General features: G+C 46.0%; 1 protein-coding gene across 3 annotated transcripts in view; it reads left to right on the forward strand.

Annotated features, from left to right (window-relative positions):
• Positions 1–509: 509 nt before the first annotated feature.
• The window catches only part of CLGN (calmegin), a 510,795-nt gene continuing 486,377 nt past the window's right edge, over positions 510–24,927 (forward strand). Inside the window, exons 1-2 of one of the 3 annotated variants that reach the window (XM_069630884.1) lie at positions 510–624; positions 8,954–9,023. The gene's annotated coding sequence lies outside the window, so the exon portion shown is untranslated. Of the gene's footprint in view, positions 625–8,953; positions 9,024–14,207; positions 14,331–24,927 lie in introns of those variants that run through there. The other 2 variants (XM_069630885.1, XM_069630886.1) reach the window with 2 other exon arrangements.

Here is a 24,927-nt window from a genome sequence, read left to right on the forward strand (position 1 = left end):
ACAGTGTGGTTTACCATATCTACATGGGCAGTTTGTGTCATTAACGGTGCGGGGTTTCACAGTCTCATGAGCATGGTGCGGCAGAATCCCCCGGGCAAGGAAAGGTTGGCATGGACCAAGTGGCCATGGTAACCAAACATTGCATTTCTCCGTGTTCACGAGGGGGGCTTTCGTATTTCTTGCCTACAATATGAATGTCACTTAACTTGTTAAACCTTGCCACTACTTAAATATCCCCTGTTCCAGTGGAAATCGAGTGGCAAATAAAACGACCCTTTCCCGCTGCAACAAGTGTGCCCAGAGCATTGTCACTTAAAGCACACTGACAGAACGCGCGTACCATGGAAGGGCAGGGCGAGGCATGGGCAGTGCGCCGAGCGGCACTCGTTAGGAACTTTCGTAGCATTGCACACGCAGCGCCCCTTCCTCGGGTACCTGTGCGTCTGCTTTGATGGCGGGTAGAGGGCGGGTGTGGTTGGCGCATGCGCAGCTGCTGCCGCTGATGTAGGTGAGGCTGAGCGGGCTGGTAAGGGATCGTGCCCTGAGGCTGGAGCAGCAGCGGCAGCAGCACCGGCGGCACTGGAGCCCCGCCGCGCTCGCAGCACTGTGGGGGGACAGCGGCAGGTGAGGGTCCCGTGCAGTTTCGCGAAAGCTGCGGACCGGCGTGGGTGGTGGGCGTAGTGCGGGGAGGGTGAGGGGGCATACAGTGCCAGGCGGGGATGCCCGGCAATAAAGCTGCGGGGTGTGGTGTGACAGAGACTAGCCGCCTCGCCCGACCCGTGACTTCTGTCGAGGGAGGCAGGAACCAGGGACACTTGGGATGCTGGTAACGGTAAACGATTTAAAATAGCACCTGTTTTTAGAATACCACATAATCAGAGGCTGTGATCGAATGGAACATTCATAGCATAATGCACATGTAGAGTTCTGCATATTTAACCCATGCCACACTGCCTCTGTGCCCAGGCCATAAACAATCCATGCAACCCCAACCAGTAATTTGGTGGCATTTTAAAAACTGGTGCTTAAAATGCTGATTTTTCTGTTCCCACCATACCTTTAATAAGGCACTATATATTCTGAGTGTATATGCTCCAGGTCAATGTATCACTTGACATGTTCTGATATGCTACTGGGATTTATACTAGCACCCCTGCCAAATGGAAGAGGGGAGGGGAGTGGGCTAGGTTAGGGGGAAGATGGGGAACATGCAGGATAGCTTAGCTGCTGTGTTGATGATTCGTGCAGTTCAGAAGTTCCCCGGCTCTGTGGGCACGTATATGATAGTTCATGATATGATAGTTTATTTATATAGCGCCTATACACAATGTGTTTCAAAGCGCTTCAAAGCAAGGGAGGGAACAAGGGAAAATACAATGACATTCTTACAGGCTGTGAACAGTAAGGGTGTGAAATTAACTATCGTACTCAGCCTGACGACATTTCAGATAGTGCAAGAGCTAAGACATAGATAAGGAAGGGAGGGGGGAGAGTGGGAAGGAAATGGAAACAGACAGGCGACTACCGTACTAGGCCTGACGACATTTCTGGTAGAGCCGGAGAAAAACAAAAGGTGAGGGAGAGGGGTGCAGAAAGGGAGGGGAGGAACAAAGCAAGCGACTATCGTACTAGGTCTGACTACATTTCAGATAGTGCTGGAGGGGCCGGGTGAGGAAAAAAACAAGTAAGGGGAGGGGGGAGGAGACAGAAGAGGTTGCTTTCATACTAGGTCTAGGGACAATTCTGATAGAGTAAGTGCATAGAAGAAAGTAAGGGGAGGATATACGAAAAGGGAGAAAGGGAGAGGAGCAGAGAACAAGAGAGTAAGCAGTCAAAAAGAGAGGAGAAGCAAGAGGAGAGAGCTAATACAGTTGCAGATGTCAGTAGTAACACATAATGTTGCAACCCAGGATACAAGATGGGAACAGCATGATTCAGGGCCACCACGAGAAAGGGTGAAGCACAGTGAATCAATGAAGTCCATAAAAGTCAAATCCAGCATTGGCCACAAGACGGTGATGTTGAAACCAGAATGTATCAGGACAGACTCCTACAGAAGTAGGCTGGAGGGGGCACGGGGAGCAGGGTAGAAGAATCAAGCAAAACAAGCAACACCTGTGTGTGAGAAGGGGGGCACAAGGAAACATCACGGGGGAACCAGAGGGGAGGGGATGGCCTGTGGGGACACAGAGGGAGTAAACACATGCAGGTGCATGCTTACCTGTTGTCTGAGCAGGGGTTCGGGCTCTGGATCCTCCTGGTCCGAACAGTAGGCATACAGATACAGGTGAGTCACAAGTTAGGGTAAATGCATAGTCCAGCACAGCCGCGCCTCATGGTACAGGGGCTACAGTAGGCATACAGATACAGGTGAGTCACAAGTTAGGGTAAATGCATAGTCCAGCACAGCCGCGCCTCATGGTACAGGGGCTACAGTAGGCATACAGATACAGGTGAGTCACAAGTTATGGTAAATGCATAGTCCAGCACAGCCGCGCCTCATGGTACAGGGGCTACAGTAGGCATACAGATACAGGTGAGTCACAAGTTAGGGTAAATGCATAGTCCAGCACAGCCGCGCCTCATGGTACGGGGGCTACAGTAGGCATACATATACAGGTGAGTCACAAGTTAGGGTAAATGCATAGTCCAGCACAGCCGCGCCTCATGGTACGGGAGCTACAGTAGGCATACAGATACAGGTCAGTCACAAGTTAGGGTAAATGCATAGTGCTTTTATGCAAATATGCGAGTGTGCTTATGCGAGATTGCATATATGTGAATGCGCAAATGTTTGAGTGCGCAAAATGTGTGAGTGCGCAAATGTTTGAGTGCATCCATCAGTGAGTGAACATGTGCAAGTGAGCACCTGTACAGGTGTGCAGATATGTACGTTTTTCTGTATGACAATGTGCAGAAGTGATGTCTGAAAGGAAAGCTGCCAGACCAGGCTGGATTGCTCTCAACTTCAAAAGACAGATGTCGAGTTTTCTCTCCTGCTCTTCCCAGTGTCTAAAAGTTGAAAGGCCAGTCAAATGGGCTCGTGTTAGGAAATATTTCCAACTGTTTCCATTGACTTCAATTACCTCATCAAGAAGTCTGTTATGGATTTGGACTCTGATTCATTTGGGTAAGTGAGGTCTTTTTAGCCTCACTCGCTTGCTCAACTCATATTGTTTGGGGTGCACCCCGAACAATCCGAAATAGCGGACATAATCCAAAACGAGAACTTAGACCTCCTGGCCATCACGGAATCCTGGCTTCATCCCGCAGCAGGACCAGCCATCATGCTACCTATTCCAGACAATTACACTCTTATACGCATGGATCGCACCACGTCTAGAGGCGGTGGCCTTGCTATAATTGTCAAAAATAATCTAGCCTTAAGACTCTCCTCACCTCATAATACCAACTCCTGTGAATCCCTCACAGCTGAACTTTCCATTGCCAACAATCAAACCATCACCATCCACCTTATATACCGACCGCCAGGCCCCCTAGGCTCCTTTGAGGAAGACCTCATGAACCTATTATCTGACAACTTAAAAAACTCTACTCAATGTCTCATCCTAGGCGACTTGAACCTCGGATTCAATGACTCACGTGACCCCAAGGCCCTACAAATTAACAGCACCCTTGAGGAACTAGGATTTACTCAAAAGATTACAGATCCCACACATATCAAAGGAAGGACCCTTGATTGGATTGCCGAACATAATTGCCCAACTACTATCACTTCCATAATGCCTCGGTTATGGTCTGACCACCACATGATATCCTTCACCCTAGAAGCCACCACACCCATGAACAACAGTATCCTAGCTCCCACCGCACCTACCAGAAACAAGAAAAATATTACCCATGAAAATCTCATCGCCCTCCGTCTCCCCACTCTAAACTCCATCTCAGAACAGTCCGACCCTGCCTTCATGGTAGAAAAGTACAATGAAGTGATGCTTGCCTCTCTGGACGCTATCGCACCACTGAAAATTAGGAAGAGCAAACCCCGCCAAGCCCCTGATTCCTGCCTCAAGGATAAGAACTGGTGCACAGGCATACACAATGCCCTTGCCAACAAGATAACAATGCTTCAGACGAAGATTAATAACAAAAAAGCTTCCATAACTGTCCCAAATATTGTCAACATAGGCACCCCATCCAAGGCGACTACTAACTCATTACCAACTCTGAAATCCACTCCTTCACCACCCACACTGGACATCCCTCCCTTCTACTTTCGCAAAGTCTCCACCAAAGAAGTCGAGAAAGTCATCCTCACTCTCAAACCCTATAACTGCCAGGGCGACCCATGTCCAGCCCAAATCATAAAAGATGCCGCCCGCGAACTCTCACCCTTCATTACTAAACTCATAAACGCCTCTTTCACATCAGGTACCATACCTAGCAACCTGAAACAGTCCTGGGTCCCCCCCCCCCTCAAAAAGCAAACTTTGGACCCCTCCACCCCAACCAATTAACGCCCCATAACCACTGTGCCGTTCCTACTGAAAATCTTAGATAAAGTAGCTTCAGACCACAGCATGGTACTGAGACTGCACTCCTAGACCTTAAGGCACAAATAGACACACTAAGAGACAAAGGTACGACTTCACTCCTACTACTCCTTGACCTCTCTGCCGCATTCGATCTGGTAGACCATGCAATACTCTGCAAACATCTGGTCACGGCAGCCTGCTTCTCCCATGAAGCAGTCGCATGGATCCAGTCCTTCCTAAATAACAGGACAATGCGAGTTTTCTCTCCTCTAGCAGCTGCAGAGCCTGCACCTATTTCATGCGGCGTACCCCAAGGATCATGTGTATCTCCTACACTCTCTTATGCCCTCACAGAACCCGAAAATCTTCACCTAAGGCAGTATTTGGACCAGTACCTGACTAATGGATTTATCCGTCCCTCGAAGTCCCCAGCCTCTTCAGCTTTGTTCTTCGTGCCAAAAAAAGAGGGAGACCTAAGAACATGCATAGATTACCGTGCCCTGAACCAGATTACGATTAAGAACAGATATCCGTTACCATTGATCCCTGAACTTCTTGACCATGTAGCGAAAAGATGAAACGCGTTTGGGGGGAAAAGCAGCTTGTGGTTTGCACAAGAGAGTTAGCAAATTGTAGACCTCCTTTAGAGTCTAAGAGAGTATGTACACATTTCAACCACTGACTATGTTCGGATTGCATTCCGTCTATGTGGTGTCTACGTGTGACTATTTTATAAGCATCCCCCAAGGTGACACGATGGCACTGCACATTTAGCATTACTTCCCTAAAGTTGCCTTTGGTTTGAGTGGGACTTGCTTTTTTAGCTGGCCTCTTTAGAGTAAACGGGCACCCTTTCCACAGGTATTGCTTACATTGCATTCAAGATTCGGAAAAAGGTTATCATTGGACGGGTATTGAGAGTGTTGGGGGCGAGGGGGAAACAACGTGCGAGCTGATCTGGACCAACTAGGCACATTGTAAGTATGTCCCCACAGGATGGAATGAGAACCTTTTCGAGGAAGTGTTTTGTTAAGTTGCTTGTATAGTATTTAAACCAACTTGAGGTCGAGGCAAAGTAATGAGGTTGGTGATTTAAGAGGAAGGCATGGATCAATGGCAACCGGGCAGAAGAAAGGGGATGAGAAATTAAGGAAGGAGGCAAACACGTTCAGAGACGTTTTTATGGGAAGGCAAAAGTGGCACTTGCCCAGGGCCCCCACCTTGGAGGGGGGCCCCACAGGGCTGCCTGATCTAAAGAAGTAAGATTCCATTGTTCAACAGATTTAAATAGCACATGTCAGGATATTTTATGGCATGCTGCTGAGGTTCTAAGCCCATTGCCTTTCAGTTTTGACAAGGACATTCTGCCCTGATCAATTCATCACGTAATGCCTTCTGTGTTCAGTGTGGTATACATAGTGTGTGTGTTCCTAACAGCACAACTCTGTGGCATTCTTTCCTTCCTGTGGGAATTATGTTTATCATGGGAAATAACTAAAGTTGTAATGCTTATTGATAAATTGAATGTCGCAATCGTTTAGAAGTTAGCTCAGTGTGTCAAGCACTCATTGCAGAGATATGTGTTCATATGCAAGATTAGAATAGCAAGATTAGAATAGCACATTCCGGCAAAGCTGTCAGAGCCTTTCCTATGTTTGAAGTTTATAAACCTACCTGCATATGTACTTGCTGATAATAGCACCTGGTGTGCTATAAAACCAATAGGGGTTGCTATAAAAACGAACATATCATCTGTATGGCGAAGGTCTAGAAATTGGTTTGTTCAGATGGCGTGTTGTAAAACCTAGGCAAGCACCTCCAACAAGGAGCATAAACTGTTAGTTCAAGAGTTGAATAAGTATCCTAATTCAGCACTATGGAACAAAGTATTCATGCTTGTATCCCCATTTTATCAGCAGACAATACATTTATCCTGGTCAAATCATCTAATATCTTTTACATTAGTGTGCTGTCTTATGTGTGGATGGCCTTCTTGCATGCAGTGGCATTGTTTAGCCCATTACTTGATCTTTGTTCTCATGTAGGCCATTTGACTGGAAGGGTTGGTAGACAGAAGAGAGCAGACCAGATGTTGCAGGCCTCGGGCAAGCATATTTTAAGGTTTGCTCATTTGACACAAAAAACGATTTGCTTTTTTGTAAAAGTCAAAGGTTTTTATGGATGTTTATGAATGACAATGTCACAGGCCACTGTTTTGGAAATATTTAAAGCTTTAAAATACAAAAGAAAAACTCAGATTAAAAGTGTTAAATCACATTGATTGGTTTGCTTGTACTTATATACTTCCCTTGATGATGGAGAGAATGAAGCTAGAATCATTCCCATTTTGCGTAACACCCTTCTATAATATTTTGTTTTTATAAATGGTCATGTTTGGTAATGTGATTTGTGTACTTTCCAAGTCAGTTTTATGAAATTAGATTGCTTTACTTCATGATAAGAACTGGAAAGAAAGTGTTCAAATGCAGAAATTTCAGGGTTGACACAAATCCTCTCCTTAACCAATGTGGGATCCTGGGCCTCTCATTTAATCTTGTATTGCCTAACATCTCAAAATTGCCAGTCCCTAAACCTTTCAAAATAGTCATCCCTTCAGAGTGATTTCCTTCGCTGGGTATGATCATTATAAAAGCCTCACTCATGGTTTCACTGGCTGTAGTGTTGCTTCCACTATAATAGTGAGCATTGATATATTGCACCCCACAGCACTTGTTCCTTTGATCTCTAATGGCAACACTATTTGAAAACCATATCCCACTTCTTATCTCAGTGTGTCTGGATACAGACACCTTCTTGGTAGCTTCTGATCTGCATCTACTATCCATGCCATGGTATGGTATGAGAAGATTTCTCCTTCCTTCCAATTGGTCTCCTCTTTCCATGTTTGAGCACTTTTGCATTCTGTGAGGCAGCTAATGTGAGTTCTCAATCTATTCTGGGTTGCATGTACCTTTTACAAACAGTTCTGCATTCATCTATAGGGTGCATACCTTCCTGGATTCTATTGATAAAAAGGATCCTGTATCTAGACTAGAACATAAGTAACCTCTTTGTAGACTGTTAATGTTGGCCTTCAAATGCTACTTGTTTCTTTTTCTGATTAGAGCAAGAATGCAGATGGTAAAGTGAATTTAAGGGAGTAAACATGCTTATTTTGAATGCTGCAAGTCAGCATATCAGCCTATATGTTGTGATCAGGACGAGGGGGTGGGGGTTGCGACGAGATATTCTTGATCACTTAATTCCTTTGGTTTGGTGGCGGGGGCCCCAAAGATGTACGTGCCCAGGGCCCCAAAAGCGATTAAGATAGCACTGAACACATTTTTACGTTGTGCATATAGCCATTATGCTACTTTTGAAAGGTATCCGCTCATTGCATCGACAACCAAAGCATCGACAGCCAAACCATCTAAAAAAGCATCTTAAAAAAATAAGCATTGAATGCATTTTTTTTTAGATGGTAAAGGTATTAGTTTAATAAAAATGGGGTTAAAAGGTTAAAAAAGGGGGCTTGGGGGAACCTCCCCATTAAGAAAAAATTGAAAAAAATGCATTAGATGCTTTTTTAAATGCTTTTCTTTTAGATGGTATGGCATTAGATGCTTTGGATGTCGATGGAATTACTATAAATCCTTTGAAATGCTTTACAGTGCCACAGGGGATCAAGAGGAGACAGATATGGACAGGAGAGAGGGAAGACAAAAAGAAAAGGCCAGGGTGTGGTTCAATATATGTTATATTTGTATACTATATACTATGCCGACAGGTACCAGCAAGACAAAGCCCACTTTGTTGATATGTTATTCCAACACGTTTGTATATAAAAGACACAGCCCAGGCCATTTCTATGATTGAGGGACTAAGCTTTGATCCTAACAATGAGCCACTCATTTGTATCCCAAATAACACTTCAACCATACTACAAGTGCCCTGGAAATTGCATTTTTGGATATTTCAATTTTTTTGTGAGGAAAACATTTTGAAAGTCAAATCTTTCAGAAAGCCACCTGATTCGAATGCTGTTTTGAATACTTAGAGTTTCCTCCTAAATCACTTCAGGAAAACCTCCCGTATAGCCAGTTCATCCGTCTACGACGTAACAGTTCCAAGTGAACACATGATGAGGAGGCAGAGGACAGGAATGGTCCTTTGCTGCTGACCTTTAGATATTTGGGTCATTTGTCAGCAGTTTGGTTTAGTGACGTTTTCCTATTTTGTTTTCAGATGAATGTTAACTGGGGCAAATGTGCTGCGTCTCCTTTAATAAATGGAATTTATATTAAGCGGGATGGCGCTATTTGAGACATTTTCGTATTCGAACAAACGTTATTGAGAACCATATTTCAAAGGTTAGTGTCAACAAATTGTGAAACTTCTCTCTTTCCCACATATCACACAAAAAGGGGGTTTTAACACATATATTTGTTCTTCCACAGGAAGACGGCTTTGTTGGGTACATCTACAATTCGTTTCCAAAAGAAGCCCAGAAGGCACACATTTGATGAGGTAATGTGCTTCATTTGGATGTTGTCTTTACACTACAGACTGTCATGAACTACAGAACATGTCCCTTTTGGACTTCCTGGTCCTTGTCACAACGGGGCTTGCACTCCATAATACTCCCAACATGGTCGTCCAGCGTGAAACCCCTTTCTCGCTCCACGTGCTGGACGTAACATATTCTATTAATAGACCATGCCTTCCGCAGCTCTGCGCTTCTCAATGCTATTGAAAAGTAGCGATCCGACATGTGTCCCGTAGCTCGCGGTATTGTTTCCTTGTACCTGTCTATCTACCCGTTCCTTGCCCCTTCCTTTCCTCCTATTTCCTGGACTCGTGTGCTAGTTGCACCTTTCCTAGTTCCCCGGATTCTTGGACCTGCGTCCCGGAAACTGAACGTACTCTGGAGTTGGAAGAGACTCGGGCAACCTTGTTCAAAACCAGGTCCGTCCTCAAGAAGGCAGCGACCAAGGACTCCAGCAAAGAACGGACCCAGGTGAGAAGGGGGGAACTCCTTGACAGTGTGAGACGCCACCTGACCGAACTCGATAGCGACATGGAAGCCGCTGTTCAGGACCTGATGCGTGGCATGCAAGAACTATCAACCGAGGTCCAAAATCTAAAGGCGGAAAACGCTGCACTCAAACAATTGGTCCTATCCCGGGATTCGGCCACAAAAGAAAGCGTCTTGTTGGGCGGCATTGTTGACAAATACGATGGGTCGGCAAAAACCCTTTGTGGATTCCTGAATTCATGTTAGGTCCACTTTTCATTTAAGCCTTATTACTTTTCGGATCCCAGGGCTAAGGTGGGGTTCATAATTTCCCACCTTTCCAGGAATGCCTTAACCTGGGCTACACCCCTTGTTAACTCCGGCGATGCCCTCCTAGATGACTATGATGGGTTCATACAGGCCCTTAAAAACATGTTTGATCGCCCTGAGCAGGTCTTTAGTGCCCAGGAACGTCTGTTAGACTTTCAGCAGGGTTCCCAGGATATGCTCACTTATGTGACCCAATTCAAACAATTGGCCAAGGAAGCTGATTGGTTCTCTGAGGCAAGTTTCACCCTATTCAGGAGAGGACTGAATGATGAGATTAAGGATTAGTTGGCCAGAGTGGCTCGACCAAACTCATTCCAGGCACTAATGGATCTTCCCATGCAAATAGACTTCCGTATCCAGGAAAGAAAGGCTGAAAAGAAGAAATCCAGGGGAAATCCTTCCAAGGTGTCCTTTGAGAGCACCGTCAGAACAGACACAAACCCAGGCTCAGTCACAGAACCAGAACCCATGCAGATAGGAGCCTTCCGTGGACCCATATCCCCGCAAGAAAGGATGAGAAGGATTCATACGGGGTTGTGTATGTATTGTGCTTCGGACAAACATTTGGTTAGGGAATGTCCTCTAGCCCCCCCTCGGCGTTCGGGAAACGCCAGCTCCTGATCCTAGATGGAGCAGAGCTTCGGGAGAGAGATGTTCGCTCCACATCAATTCCATCCTTGAACTCTCCTGGACAAAACAAATTGGTCATACTACAGGCATTTCTATCACCCTCCAAGAGCAAGACCTATCCCATTTTGGCCTTGGTAGACTGCAGAGCTGTGGGGATCTTCATTGATCATGATTGGGTTGCTAGTCACCAGATTCCGTACGAGACACGAAGTACCTTGCAGCCTGTGGAAGCCATCGATGGGAGACCCCTCAATTCAGGGCCCATAAGCCTGCAGACCAAGGAGATCCAGCTCTCAATAAATCACCATCAAGAGCTGATTAGGTTCGACATCATTAAGTCAGCCCACTACCCCATGGTATTGGGTATGCCCTGGTTACAGAAACATAATCCATATATCAACTGGACAGCAGGATCACTATTCCTAGGCTCAGAGTTTTGTATGTCTCACTGCCTATTCCTGGAACCTTCATTAACACCCACTAAGGAACCGCATAAAGACCAAGAAACACCACTCGTGCTTTCCAGTATCATACAAGTCCCTGAGGCCTATCAAGGTTACGCTGATGTGTTTTCGACTGCCATAGTCCAGGCCTTACCCCCACACAGGCCTGAAGACTGTGCAATAGAAACGGAACCCTCAGCAGTGATTCCCTTCGACAGGATGTTCATCCTTTCTGAACCCGAGAAAAAGGCCCTCAAAGAATACCTGGATACCAACCTTGAAAATGGCACCATCAAAATCTCCAGCAGGTGCTTCGTTATTCTTTGTTCCCAAAAAGGATACCCAGGAACTCAGACCCTGCCTCGATGATTGTGGCCTAAATCAATGCACCCTCAAAGACCGATACCCACTACCCTTGATTTCAGATATCCTGGAAGCCGTAAGAGGCGCAGTAATATTCACCAAGTTGGATCTCCGGGGTGCCTATCATTTGATCCGTATCCGGGAAAAAGACAAGTAGAAAACCGCCTTTAGAACACCCTTTGGCCATTACGAATACCTGGTCATGCTCTTTGGACTAGCTAATGCCCCGGCAGTCTTCCAACGTTTTATGGATAGGGTGTTCTCTGACATGTTGTTCCTCTTTGTCATTGTATATCTGGATGACATATTGATCTTTTCCAAAGAGCCTCAAAAGCATGAAGAACACGTAAAGGCAGTACTACAAAGACTTCGTTAACACCAACTCTTGGCCAAACCCGAAAAATGCTTGTTTCACGTTACCTCTGTTCACTACCTAGGATTTATCCTTAGCCCAGAGGGAATTGGTAGGACCCTTCAAAGGTAAAGGCCATTCTGGCATGGCCTGCTCCCACGTCCGTGAAACAAGTTCAATCCTTCCTGGGACTTGCCAATTTCTACCGAAAGTTCTTATTCCACCTTTTCCGAGATTGTTCAACCGATCGTTGCTCTCTTAAAGAAGGACACCCCTTTTATCTGGTCCACACAGCAAGACACAGCGTTCCAGCGTTTGAAGACCGAGTTTACACAAGCTCCTATCTTAGCCCAACCCGACATAAGCCGACCATTTCTAGTAGAAACGGATGCCTCTAATTACGCCATAGGAGCAGTGTTGAAACAGAAATTAGAAGATAAGCTGGAACATCCCATTGCTTATCTTTCACAAACCCTGACTCCGAGTGAAACACACTACTCTGTCCTGGAAAAGGAATTGTTAGCCATCCGCCAAGCCTTCACTGAATGGCGGCATCTACTTCTGGGAGCTAGACATCCAGTCCAAGTCCGTACGGACCATCAGAATCTTCCGATTCTACAGTCATTGGAATGTAGAAATAGTTGTCAGGCGCGTTGGGCCTACTTTTTTGCCCAGTACCAGTTCCACATCACTCATGTCCCCGGATCACATAATCTGAGTGCTGACGCCTTGTCTCGACGTCCTGAATCCGTAACCACTGAAGATAAGGCATATCCTAAGATGTTTTCCCCCACGATCTTCGTAGCTCAAGCAGTCAACCTCCTGGAAGAAATCCAAGCGCAAACCCAATCCTCTGAGTTATGGAAGGATATGTCAAGGAGAAATCAATGGAATCTAAGAGCCAAGGAAGGATATTTATTCAAGGACAATGCACTGCTCATTCCTACACAGAAATTATAACAGAAAATAATAAACCTCTGTCATGACACACTTCACTCCAGGCATCGTGGCATCACCAATACCCTCCGTCTTATACAGAGACAGTTCTGGTGGCCTAAGATGAAGACTGACATACAGCACTACGTCCAAGCTTGCGTTGTCTGTGCTCAAAATAAGCATGATAACAAGAGACCGGGGGGTCTTCTACTGCAACCAACACTGCCAACTAGGCCATGGGAATTCATTGCTACAGACTTCATTGTGGAACTACCACCACCTCGAGGATACACTACTATCATGGTTACCATAGACTTGTTCACTCATATGGCTAATTTTACTCCCCTCAGTAAACTACCATCTTCCTCCAAACTAGCTGGAATCTTTCTGGAACACATATTCCACCTGCATGGGCTTCCTTCCAAGATCCTATCTGATAGAGGACCTCAATACGTCTCACAATTCTGGAAACATCTCTGTCGAATTCTGGGAATTCAACGTGCCCTCTCTTCAGGGTATCACCCCCAAACCAACGGAGCCACAGAACGTGCAAATCAGACCCTGGAACAGTATCTTCGATGTTTCGCCACCAAGGTCCAGGATGACTGGTCACTCCTGATACCCGTTGCTGAATTTGCCTACAACAACTCCGAACATTCAGCGCTCAAAACCAGTCCTTTTTATTGTAGTCAAGGGTTCCATCCATCGGTTTTACCCTCTGTTCTTCCTCATTCTACACCGGTACCTACTGTTGACTCCTGGATCGAAACCCTCGTCAACATACACCAGGAGGCCAAGGAATACTTAGAGAAGGCCAGATTGCAGACCAAGAGATATGCGGATTCCAAAAGAAGACCAGGCCCCTCTTATGCAGTCGGTGACCAAGTATGGTTGTCATCAAAATTACTACCCCGACATCTAAGACCAAACAAATTGGCCCCCCGGTACTATGGTCCATTTCCCATCAAGGAAATTATTAACCCCGTCTCATACCGGATCAAACTACCAGACTCCTGGAAGAAAATTCATCCAGTTTTTCATACCTCTTTATTGAAACCCTACATTCCATCCTCCTGGAAATCCTGTAGACCTCCTCCTCTGCTGGTCGACAACCAACTAGAATATGAGGTATCCCGGATTTGCAATTCCATGTATAAACGGGGCCAGCTTCAATACCTGGTTGAATTGAAAGGATACCCTCCTAGTGAAAGAACCTGGGAACCTATTTCTAATATCAAGGCCCCTCGGTTGCTCAGAAGATTTCACCTCATACACCCAGGCAAACCTGGAGGAAAGGGTCTTCGGAGGAGGCATGCTGTCATGAACTATAGAACACGTCCCTTTTGGACTTCCTGGTCCTTGTCACAACGGGGCTTGCACTCCATAATACTCCCAACATGGTCGTCCAGCGTGAAACCCCTTTCTCGCTCCACGCGCTGGACGTAACGTATTCTATTAATAGACCACGCCTTCTGAGGCTCCGCGCGTCTCAATGCTATTGCAAAGTAGTGATATGACGTGTGTCCCGTAGCTCGCTGTATTGTTTCCTTGTACCTGTCTATCTACCTGTTCCTTGCCCCTTCCTTTACTCCTATTTCCTGGACTCGTGTGCTAGTTGCACCTTTCCTAGTTCCCCGGATTCCTGGTCCCGCGTCCTGGAAACTGAACGCACTCTGGAGTCGGAAGAGACTCGGGCAGCCTTGTTCAAAACCAGGTCCATCCGCAAGAAGGCAGCGACCAAGGACTCCAGCAAAGAACGGACCCAGGTGAGAAGGGGGGAACTCCTTGACACAGACTTGATGTACATTTTTGTAAAATCTAACATTTAGGTAGTAATGATTTAATATATTCCTTACAGGGTTAGTCAAGCTGCACGCCACATTCAAGTTTTGAATGATATAAGTGAACATATAATGTATTTCCCCCTGAAGAATGTTCTTAATCACAGGGAACAGAAACATGTTGGGGTTGAGGGACTGTGAATAGGGAAATTCCCACAGTGACCCAGAGACATGCTTTTAAATATTTGTGTGTCGTTGTTGTTTGTAGGGTAATTTGTATACACTTTGTCACTGGGCGTGGTGATGGTTTTATGGTAGAGTACAATGGATAATGAAAATATCAATTTTGTAATATATGTTTATGTGCTCTAGTGAAATGTGAGTTTGGTCACATGCAGTGTTTTATAAAAAATATGGATTTTATAAATGTGAATTGAATATAAATACAAATAATATTTTTGATAAAATGGTGATAATGATGCATACAGTATGCATGCTTTTTTTCTGATTCCAAAAACCTACAACCTGAGGCGATTTGCTTGTTTGTGATTTTGGTTACATACCCGGTGAAATCCCCCATTGTCACGGGTACCTCTTTCTGGTATAAATATTCTATGCTACATGCCATGATATGTCTACATCTTGATATAACCTACCTCTCAACTGCCTGCTAGATAAAAATGTTTCCTCGCCTCTAACTTGCCTTTATCCTTCACTTCCTCTACCTCCACTCTAGCACTTCACCCATCATGGTCACATCCTGGGCACAGCTGGCCACACCGCCCACCTCCACTTAAACATTTCCAATGTTCATTGTCGTTTATCTATGTATGTCTACTTGTGTATTGTCCCAAGTGACTGTTCTATTTACTCTCTTCCACAAACGTGGCTAGAATGTCCCTCAAACCCACCCCATTGTAAGAAGTTCACAGCTTCCCGTCAAATCTGATTTCTTATCTATTTTACATTATTTTGTGATCAAAAGAGCATTGTTCCTCCTGCATATAAATAAATAAATAAAATAACTGTCGATAGCCATGTCATCAAATCATGCTGATGCCAAACATAAATTGCACTGTGTTGCGACTTGTTACAATGCTTGCCCTGGAAATTTGTAATCTCGGACAAACACAATGGGGCTCATTACGAGTTCAGTGGTATCTAGGCGGTAAATCCACTGAGATACCACCAAACTGTAATACGGTTACTGCCACTTGGTTTGGCGGTAATACCACTAGGTTACAAGTGGTGGTGGCGGTGTTAGTGTCCATTTAATTGGATTCCACAGGACTCCATGGGGGATTTCAGCAGAATTACTGTTAGGTAATTGCCGAAATCCTCCAACTTTCTGCCAAACCTATAGTTGGGCAGTGCGGTAATGCAGTGGTAAACAGTATTACCACTGCACTTTTACCACATCGTACAGCTCATAATGAGGCCAAATGTCTTTTCTGCTGCAATACGATACCCTATGTCTTTGCGAGCAGCCTCCCACACATTTATATCTTTTTTCTTAATGTCACACCCTGTAAAAGAAAACTGCACATCTTTACTCTCTGCAGCACGTGGCGCCAGAAGCAAACCTCACTGCCCATGCACAAGGTTTAGCCACACTGAACATGTCACATTATCCACTGTCCTGGAGTGCGGCCACTGAACGCCATCCCCAAGAAAGTGTCCAGCACAACTGTGTTTAAGATTCTATAAACATTTATGTGATTTTTTTTAATTCTTTTTTTAATTTGATTTAATTGCACTTTGCAAGTTTTACAAAAGATTACAAAAAACATTCCCATTTCCTACAGGTCTTACAATTGTTTTGCACATTCTTGTGCACATAAATTCGTTCATCAGTCAACCATTAGAAGTGACATAGATCAAAATTCATGGATCCCCAACCAAAACTTCAAAGTTTCTCGTTTAAATTGTAAAGCTTTGGTCTAGGATTTGTAGTTTTTCGCGTGGTAGAATCAAATTCATAAATGCCACCACTGGGATCACTTTAGAGGATTTTCCACCATTTGACAGAAGAGACCACCATTCCTCTCTCTTGCGAGAGACGGATTGGCATTTCAACCACAACCATTCCAAGGAGGATTTCCTTGCATCCTCCACCACTTCACAGTCCAGTAGTAAATGCTCCAAGGTTTCAACTTTCTTTGGGGCTTTGCAAAATCGGCACTGATTGGATTCTACCAAACCTCTTTTTTTCCAATATCTCATTGGTGTGGAGGAGATTTAATCTCAATCTTAAAAATGTTTCCTGATGTGGTCCACTCGGGAATGTAACCAAATAGGCTGCGGGTTGGCTTTGTTTTTTGCTAGCCCACGGTAGGTTCAATGTTGAGCTGTAAGATGCTCCAATTTGTTGGGTCCTAATCCAATCAAATTCCCCCAGTTTCTTTTTTACTCTTGTTCGGTTACCACTAAATTCATCCTCTGAGCAGCCGATTTCCTCAAGTTTTGCTCTGTTTCTTATCGCCCAGCCATTTATGAGTTTACTTGAACCCCCTTTTAATTCTTCAATTATGATTTTGAAGATTCTTGGGCCATTTATTTGGGTGATTTTTCTCAACAGGGACGAACTGTTCCAGTCTACAACGGCTTCTAGTGACAGCAACCCTAGTTCCCTTCTAATCAAGGCAATAGGAGTTGAGTTTGGCAGACCCAGTATCTATGTGATTCACAGCCAGCTCATTAGTAATGTAGAGGAACAGCCTCTTGACTTGAAAAAGGGTGCGGCCTTGGGTGCTAGATTGCAACCTCCCTGCCAGTGCTCTACATTTTAAAATACAGTGTAAACTGTTTTTTAGAAATTACTTAAAATGTCCAAAATGAAAACACTCTTTTTGGTTGAACTATGTGAAAGCATTTTTACTCTCTTCAGCCTATTAGAGGGACCTGGTACTGAAACAGCGCTGTACTCTGGGCTATGACTATTTCACACAAAAAATAAACCCTAGTGAGTTTGTAGCTATTCCTCCTGTCATGTCATTACATTCCTTCTTGGACCTCTGTCCTGATTATGGGAACATTCTTAATTTTATTGGTTCGCAATATGATATGATACTAATAAAAAGAATACTGTTCATACAGTCAGAATTGAAGTTCATGAAGGAATGTAATCACATGCACATAAGGCATAGTTACAGACTGTTACATAGTTACAAAGTGTTTTATGTAGTTTGGCTCAGTTAAAATAAAAAGTAAATGTGCATTGATCACGCAGTTCATAGTGATTTACCTTGCTGTATCTAAGCTTGTATACACTTGGGCACACATCGTAACAGGGCATTGTTAGTGTAGAGCTTTAAACACTCAACTTTGCACAAGGGTGCACACTTAGGAGCTGTGTTTGAACCTCTCTGGCAGTTCTCAGTTTTTTTTAAATATAATGTTATTACTTTCCATAGTATCGGCATGTGCTGCTTAAATATACCAAACATACACACACACATTATGAATCAAATCATACACCAAACCCCACCTACACATCTGACTAGGCGCAGAGGTGAAACAAGATCTGGAAATTTGGAGGAATTTCCTCAAAGATTTCAATGGGACCTCACTTTGGCGAACGCCTTTGAATACATGGACAAAAAGGGTCCTTTTCACCAATGCAGCCGCGAGCAAGGGGTTTGGAGCCATACTAGACACAGAGTGGGTGGCAGGATACTGGCCCAACTCATGGCAACAGGCAGGGTAGACTAAAAACATCACCCTCTTAGAAATATTTACCATCTGGCTAACATTATACATCTGGGGCAGGCAGCTAGCTAACATGGAACTCTTGGTCTGGTGCGACAACATGGCATAGTAGGCTCCATAAACAAATGGTCTACCAAATGCCCTTTTAGTACTAAAAGTCCTACGAGCCATCACAGCACCCACACTGCAAGAAAACATTGTGGTCAAAGCAAAGCACATCGCTGGGGCAGATAATAACATTACAGATGCGTTATCCCGCTTTCAGTGGCCAACATTCCGGGATCTAGCGCCGAACAACCGGGAACAGATGACGCCAATACCGACGGAATGCTGGAAAATTATGGGAAATCAAAAAAGAACGGCATCAACTCCAGCGCCGGAGAGCCCAAGTCGGGATGCACAACAAGAACCAGGCACCTCAAAAACGGGTGCCAACAAAATAACGGCATCAACGACAGCGCCAGAGAGCCCAGGCCGGGATGCCCAACAAGAACCAGGTGCCTCAAAAACGGGTGGCAACAAAATAACGGCATCAACGCCAGTGCAAGAGAGCCAAGGCTGGGATGTCCAACAAGAACCAGGCACCTCAAAGACAGGTGCCAACAACTCCCTAGGCTTCCTCACAGAGATGGCAGGGAAAGCGCTGGCAAGCACCACCACAGCACAGTACAGTAAGTGCTCACAAACAGTATGTAAAGCCACAGGCGTAAACCACGTAGAGTTAATAACGATTAAAGACTAGAAATATTTTTAAAATGGGCGCATGAACAAAGCTTTAAGAGAGATTGGGCGAAAAGACCCCTGTTGCAATCTCATATTTCGCAAAAATACGGGGTGATTCAGACCCCACCCAAAATAGCCGGTCCAATAGCACAGCACGTAGACCGCTAGCATTAACATCTGTTCAGAGCCTGCTGATGCAGGTTCGAATCCTGACAGGGCCAAACTCAGCCTTTCATTCTTCCGAGGTCGATAAATGAGCACCACACACCATGGGTTATATAAGCAGCGCTCAGAGGGTTCGTAGCACTATATAAATGCTAAATTATTGCGCCCTGATTTCTTACACTTTGAAAGGTTGGGGCAGAATAAAGGGCCCCCAGGTGGACACCCGCCGCCCCCTTGATTTCAACAAACTGGTACAAATTGCAAACCAGCTGGAAGCCATATGCTGGCATCCGTATGAGATCTTATTGTTCAAAGCAGCTTTCTTCCTGGCAGACTTCGGGGCTTTCCGTCTGGGAGAACTCATTGCATCCAGCACCAAGGCCAACAATGGTCTGGGCGTCATGGAGGTCAGGGTGAGACAAGAGAGCATCAGCATAGAAATCCAACAATCAAAAAGGGGGGTCAAAAGAACCATCAACATTTGTTCTATTAATGAGGCAGTAAACTGCCCGGTATGTATTACCAACCTCTATTACACACAAAGACCCATGGTTGGGGGGAGGTTTTTTGATCCACAAGGATGCCTCGGCACTAAGCCGCTACCAATTCAAAGAGGTACTGATGAAAGCAATCAAAAATGCAGGGTGGGACCCCAAGGGTTTTGGCACCCACTCCTTCAGAATAGGTGCCGCCACCTCAGCATGGCAAGGAGGTTTAGCCCCTCAACAACTAAAAAACATAGGGGGTTGGAAGTCAGATTATTACAAAAGATACATCAGACCACAGCTAATATAGCCAGCCACCCCCACTCTTTCTTTCTCCCTCCCTTCATACAGAAACAACAGGCGAAGGGAGGACCACTCTCCAATCAGCATGGATAGTCGGCCACTCTTTTATCTTCAGGACGGGCCGATGGGCAGAGGAGACCAAAGAAAGGCCACCTTTCAGAAACACCATTTCCTCATGGTGGGGATACAGAGGCCTACGATGGGCAGAAATCCATGGCACACTAGCAGAGCTGGTCGCATACAGAGACCCGCCAGAATTTCTGGTCATACACCTAGGGGGCAATGACCTAGTGTCCATTGGAAGGAGAAATTTATATGAGGACATGTGTTCCTCCCTTGCAGGCATTTCACACAATTGGAGAGGAACGGAAACATACTTCTCGGCCATCCTACCCAAAAGAAAATGGCAACCATATCTGTACAATAAAACACTTGACAAACAATGTGTGAGACAAATTATTCTGGGTGAGGGTATGGGATCGGCAAATTATAATTATAAGTATGCATGCATATGGGTTCAGCAGTTATGGGCAATGCTGCAGTGCCGCACAAAGCGAGGCAGGGTAACTGCTGTTACCATCAGCAGACCTGGAGAGGGGCAGCCCAACCTCACCCCTCTCTGCTCCTTTCCCCCCCCCCAAGTCGAAGAGACACGCAGTCTGTGCAACACAATGCTGAGGAAGGGTGAGGTGTGAGAATCTCCTCACCCTTCCTTCAGGCAGCAAGGTGCTAAGCACCGAAGGAAACCAACAGGCAGGCAGGGATCAGGTTCAAAGACCTGCCCCCCTTCCTCCCGGGGGCCAGATAGTCGGCTATCCGGCCTGCGGCTGAAACATAACAGCCAACACTACTATACATATCAAAGACTCAGGGCTCCCCTGGGTCTTATAAATACAGAGCAGCATGCTCCGAGAAAACAGAAACAGTTTGTGGACCCTGAACAGGGACCCAAACACACAGGAGGTGCACTGTTTACTCAGTGTCTTCCAAACCTTTGCTTCTTTACCACAAAACCCTCCCACCCTACAAATAAGGGAGAAGAACAAAGGAAAAGAAGTACAGGGCACTGTACGGTGCCCACAACAAGTGGACATGAGAAGGCAGGCACGGGCCAGAGGGCTCCAAGACCTGCCCAAAAGTATGTTACTATCATGATATGTGATTATTGTCATCTGCATAACCATATCTGTACAATAAAACCTACGGCCTTTTATTGCCAACACTTGACAAACAATGTGTGAGACAAATTATTCTGGGTGACGGTATGGGATCGTCAAATTATAAGTATGCATGCATATGGGTTCAGCAGTTATGCCTAACAGGCTGCACATAAGCCTAGTATGTCCAGCTTCGGGCAGCTGGGGTGTTGACTGCACCCGTGGCACATTAAGGCAGTGCTATAGTTCGGATATGGTTAGAAACACAAATAACTTGGTGTCTGGTGTTTCACTTAATCTTACACATATTGTAGATTTGTTTTGACAATTGGGCTGTCTCTTCTTGTGAGGTTGCTAGGGCTAACGGTCATATGACGTCGCTTCCTGTGGTGCAGAGAAAAGTAATTTGATGATGGTTCCCGTTATGCCACCTGTGCTACCCTGGAGATTTTGGTGAAAAGTTAAACAGCCGTAGAAATGTGCATCTTCCAGTGCAGTTAGCATATTCCGGTCCCTGGAACATACAGTCAGTCTGCTGGATACCCTTTTACTTCTGGATGCAGTTTTGTGGAGGGGGAGGTGTGCAAGTTTACATATGTGAATGGAAATCCATAACCCGGATGCTCATCATTCAGGCAGCACAAACCCTTTGGTAATCGCTCTTGTGACAAAGGATACAGCGCCTAGAGGCCCATGGGTGTAAGGCGCTATATAAAAAGTGAATAGATAGATAGATACATATCAACACGTTATGTTCATGAGTGTATTAAATGATTTTCTTTTTTTAAATAACCTCTGTACTCTGTATAATTTTACGATCAATGCCAAAACTGTCTGTAACCACGCCATGATACCCCAGGGTCTGGGAGTGTAACACATGATATAAATGAATGAATAAATACATGAATAAATGTTAGTCTTATACATTCTGTCACATGAATATAACGGCGCCAAGGCTGTATACAAAATAAAATAGGAATTTCTTTTGAACATATCCAATTGGAACAGTTCTTTTTTGCTTTAGGCCTGTATACCCGAGTTCCGTATTGTGTACGGGTTTCTGCCTCTAAGCTGTAATGCCAGGCATAGCAACACGTGGCCGCAGTTTAGTTTAATTTTGTCTGAATGTTGTGAGACTCACCTAATGTATTCCGCTCTCGGAACAAGTGCCCACAAAGTAAATTGAGGGTAATCTTTGCATATGCCATTAAAACTAAAATGGAGCTGTTTTTTTTTTAGATTGCAATACACTTAAACCCTGGGAAATTTAGGATTGCTCAAGAAAGTGAAACTATTGCTGGGGGAAATCAGAAGTGTGTTTTGTTCTGCCTGCTATAATAATGAGGTAGTGTAAAATGCGCGGTGAATACGCCCGTTTCGGAGGCGCCGCGTGTCCTCATTCAGAAAGGGAAGGCCAGGTTTGCCGGAGGGCTGAGCACACGCGTGCTCGTCTCCAGTCCCGGGAGGCAGCCGGTGGATACCCGGAGGAGTAGCTTATTTGAGAACAACAGCAATTAGCGAGGCATAAACTACAATTGCCTGGAACAAGCACACATGTAAATATAGGAATAATAATGGCCAGAGGCAGCTCAGTACTAAGTGAGGCAATTGAAACTGAATTGAAGCAAAGGGATATTCGCTCGCCCACGCCTTTCAAGAAGTTAAGTTCATAAACATGTCTAGTGCTTATAGAGTGTACCCTGTCCGACATGCGCATTGCAATACTTTGAATGTGCATTGGTAAGAGGGACCCGTGTGGACTGTGGAGATGTTGGTTTTGCAAGTATAGACTCTGCCACTCGAGGTGACATAGCCTAGCTTGTGTATTCAGGCACAGCTGTGGTGAGCAGGCAGCGCCGGGATGCAGCGCTCCTCCGTTGTGCACCGCATGCTCGCAGGACGGGGCCAGTGGCTTCAAGGAGACACAACATTATCTGCTTCCCTTCAGAAAAGTGAAATTAGTTTCTCTCGTCATCTGAGATTATTGGGGAAACAGTTTTCTCTCGGCGGTCTCACACAATGGTATTGATTTGCACAACGGAGTCTGTGGCGTTGCCCCTTTAAGGGACGCGCACGCGGCGGCGTGATGCTGCACGCCGCCGCATGTATTATAAATAAAGGGGGCATTCCCGGCCGCGACAGTGCCATTGGGAAGCCCGAGCAGACAAGACGTGTGTGTGTGAGTCTGTGTGTGCTTGGGGGCTTACGGGCATCGCGAATGAGGGTCCCTGAAGACTCCCAACAGTGGTGACGAGGTCGGTGCAATCCCTCGACCCGGCGGTGAAAGTCTTTTCAATTTTTCTTCCTGAAACGGAGATTGTTGAGGAACTTCGTTTCACGCCGTAGGCTGGGCAGTAACCACGTAGCAGGCGTCCATTTTGTATTTCGGGCCGTGGACACTCACAGAGCTCCGGTTCGGTCTGTGAGAGGCATCCAGGCCCAATTTTTGGAAAAACTGTTTGCAGGCAGTGATACCTGCACATCTATGCCCAGAATTTGGATGTTTTTTTTATTTCTGGGCCTCCTACGTCGAGTGAAGGCGAGGTGAAGGGGTGAGATGACTAGGCCTGCTTAGCCCAATACCTCCCTGGCTGAATTTTTGGAACATCCGTGCCTGCTCACAGCGTTGCTGCGGCTGAGGACTTCCATCTTCATCATCCTCTTCATCATCATACCTGTGGGTGTGGAATTCCACCACTCATCATCTTCATCATCATCACCACCAGGTTTGGACTTGTATTGCCTGTGTGTGCCAGGACTGGTGACAATTGGTTCCCAGGAGGGGACTAAACTGTGGTGGTGGGAGTGAGTTGCGGCCCCCAAAAGACACGTTGGGGGTACCTGTGCACTCCATCCCATGAATGTGCCTGGCGACCAGGACGGTGGGCAGCCTGCAGACCTACAGCAACCTCAAGTGCAGCCACAACCTCAGGCGCCACCTCAAGTCTGCAGTTGCCTCAAGCTCTACCGGGGGTTTAACCAGCTGTGCACCAGCCCCCTCCAGAAATGGCGCAAATGCGGGCCCCGGCGGCCCTGCAGCCCATCCCTGAATTTGATGTCTCGGGCCCACCATCCAACCTGGGGCCCAGATGGAAAAGGTGGGTGGACCGTCTAGATATGTATTTTAGAGCAACAATGGAAACAGACGAGGACAGCAAGCTTGCCACCATGCTGTATGCGGCTGGACCTGCGGTGCAGGACATTTTTGAATTTCTCCACACAGCAGACGGCACCTATGCGGCTGCAAAGACTGCTCTTCAGGCTCATTTTCTGCCCCTCGCCAATGCTGACTACGAGAGGTTTGTGATGTTGTCGGCTCGGCAGAAGGAGGAGGAGACGTTAGACACCTTCTATGGACGCCTCAAAAACCTATCCATCGCATATGCGTGGGGTGATGTGGATGACATCATTCAAACTATGCTCATTCAGGCATGCTCATGTGGCAAATTGCTACGGCAGGTGTTGAGAGAGCCAGGCATCACGCTCGCTCGCATTCTGGAGCTAGGACGCTGCCATGAGGTGTCCGAAGCCCGGGCGTCCCGGATGGAAGCTGGCTCATGCCCAGTGAAGACTGAGGAGGTATGTGCCATGTGGCAGGGTGGCAGAAGTGTCAGAAGACCTGGATCTGGCCTTCGTGACAGGGGCGGAAGAGCCGGTGAGTCGTGCAGGAAATGTGGGGATGACTTACCCAACCCTGCTGAATGTCCGGCGGCCGGAAGAACTTGTGGACGGTGTGGCCTCGCGGATCACTATTCCCGGGTATGTAAGGCAGCCCTGCCTGTGATGGTGCCCAGAGGCCCGGTTCGGTCCGGGTTCCTTCGTCAAAGCTGCCCCCTGATTGTGGCCCAGGTTGACCACGGTGAAGAGGGTGCCCCAACGGAAGAGGAGGAAGAGGAGGAGGAAGAGAACATCTTCTTTGTGTTGAGTGTGGGAGTCCTCAAATCAAAGAACAGACACCAGCCGAGTTGTGTGGTGGAGGTTAACAAGTCACCAGTCCCAGTACTCGTGGACACGGGTGCCTCGGTCAGTGTGATGGCCCGT

Source organism: Ambystoma mexicanum, chromosome 6q (assembly GCF_040938575.1).
Source record: "Ambystoma mexicanum isolate Mex_15411 chromosome 6q, UKY_AmexF1_1, whole genome shotgun sequence".
Taxonomy (NCBI): domain Eukaryota; kingdom Metazoa; phylum Chordata; class Amphibia; order Caudata; family Ambystomatidae; genus Ambystoma; species Ambystoma mexicanum.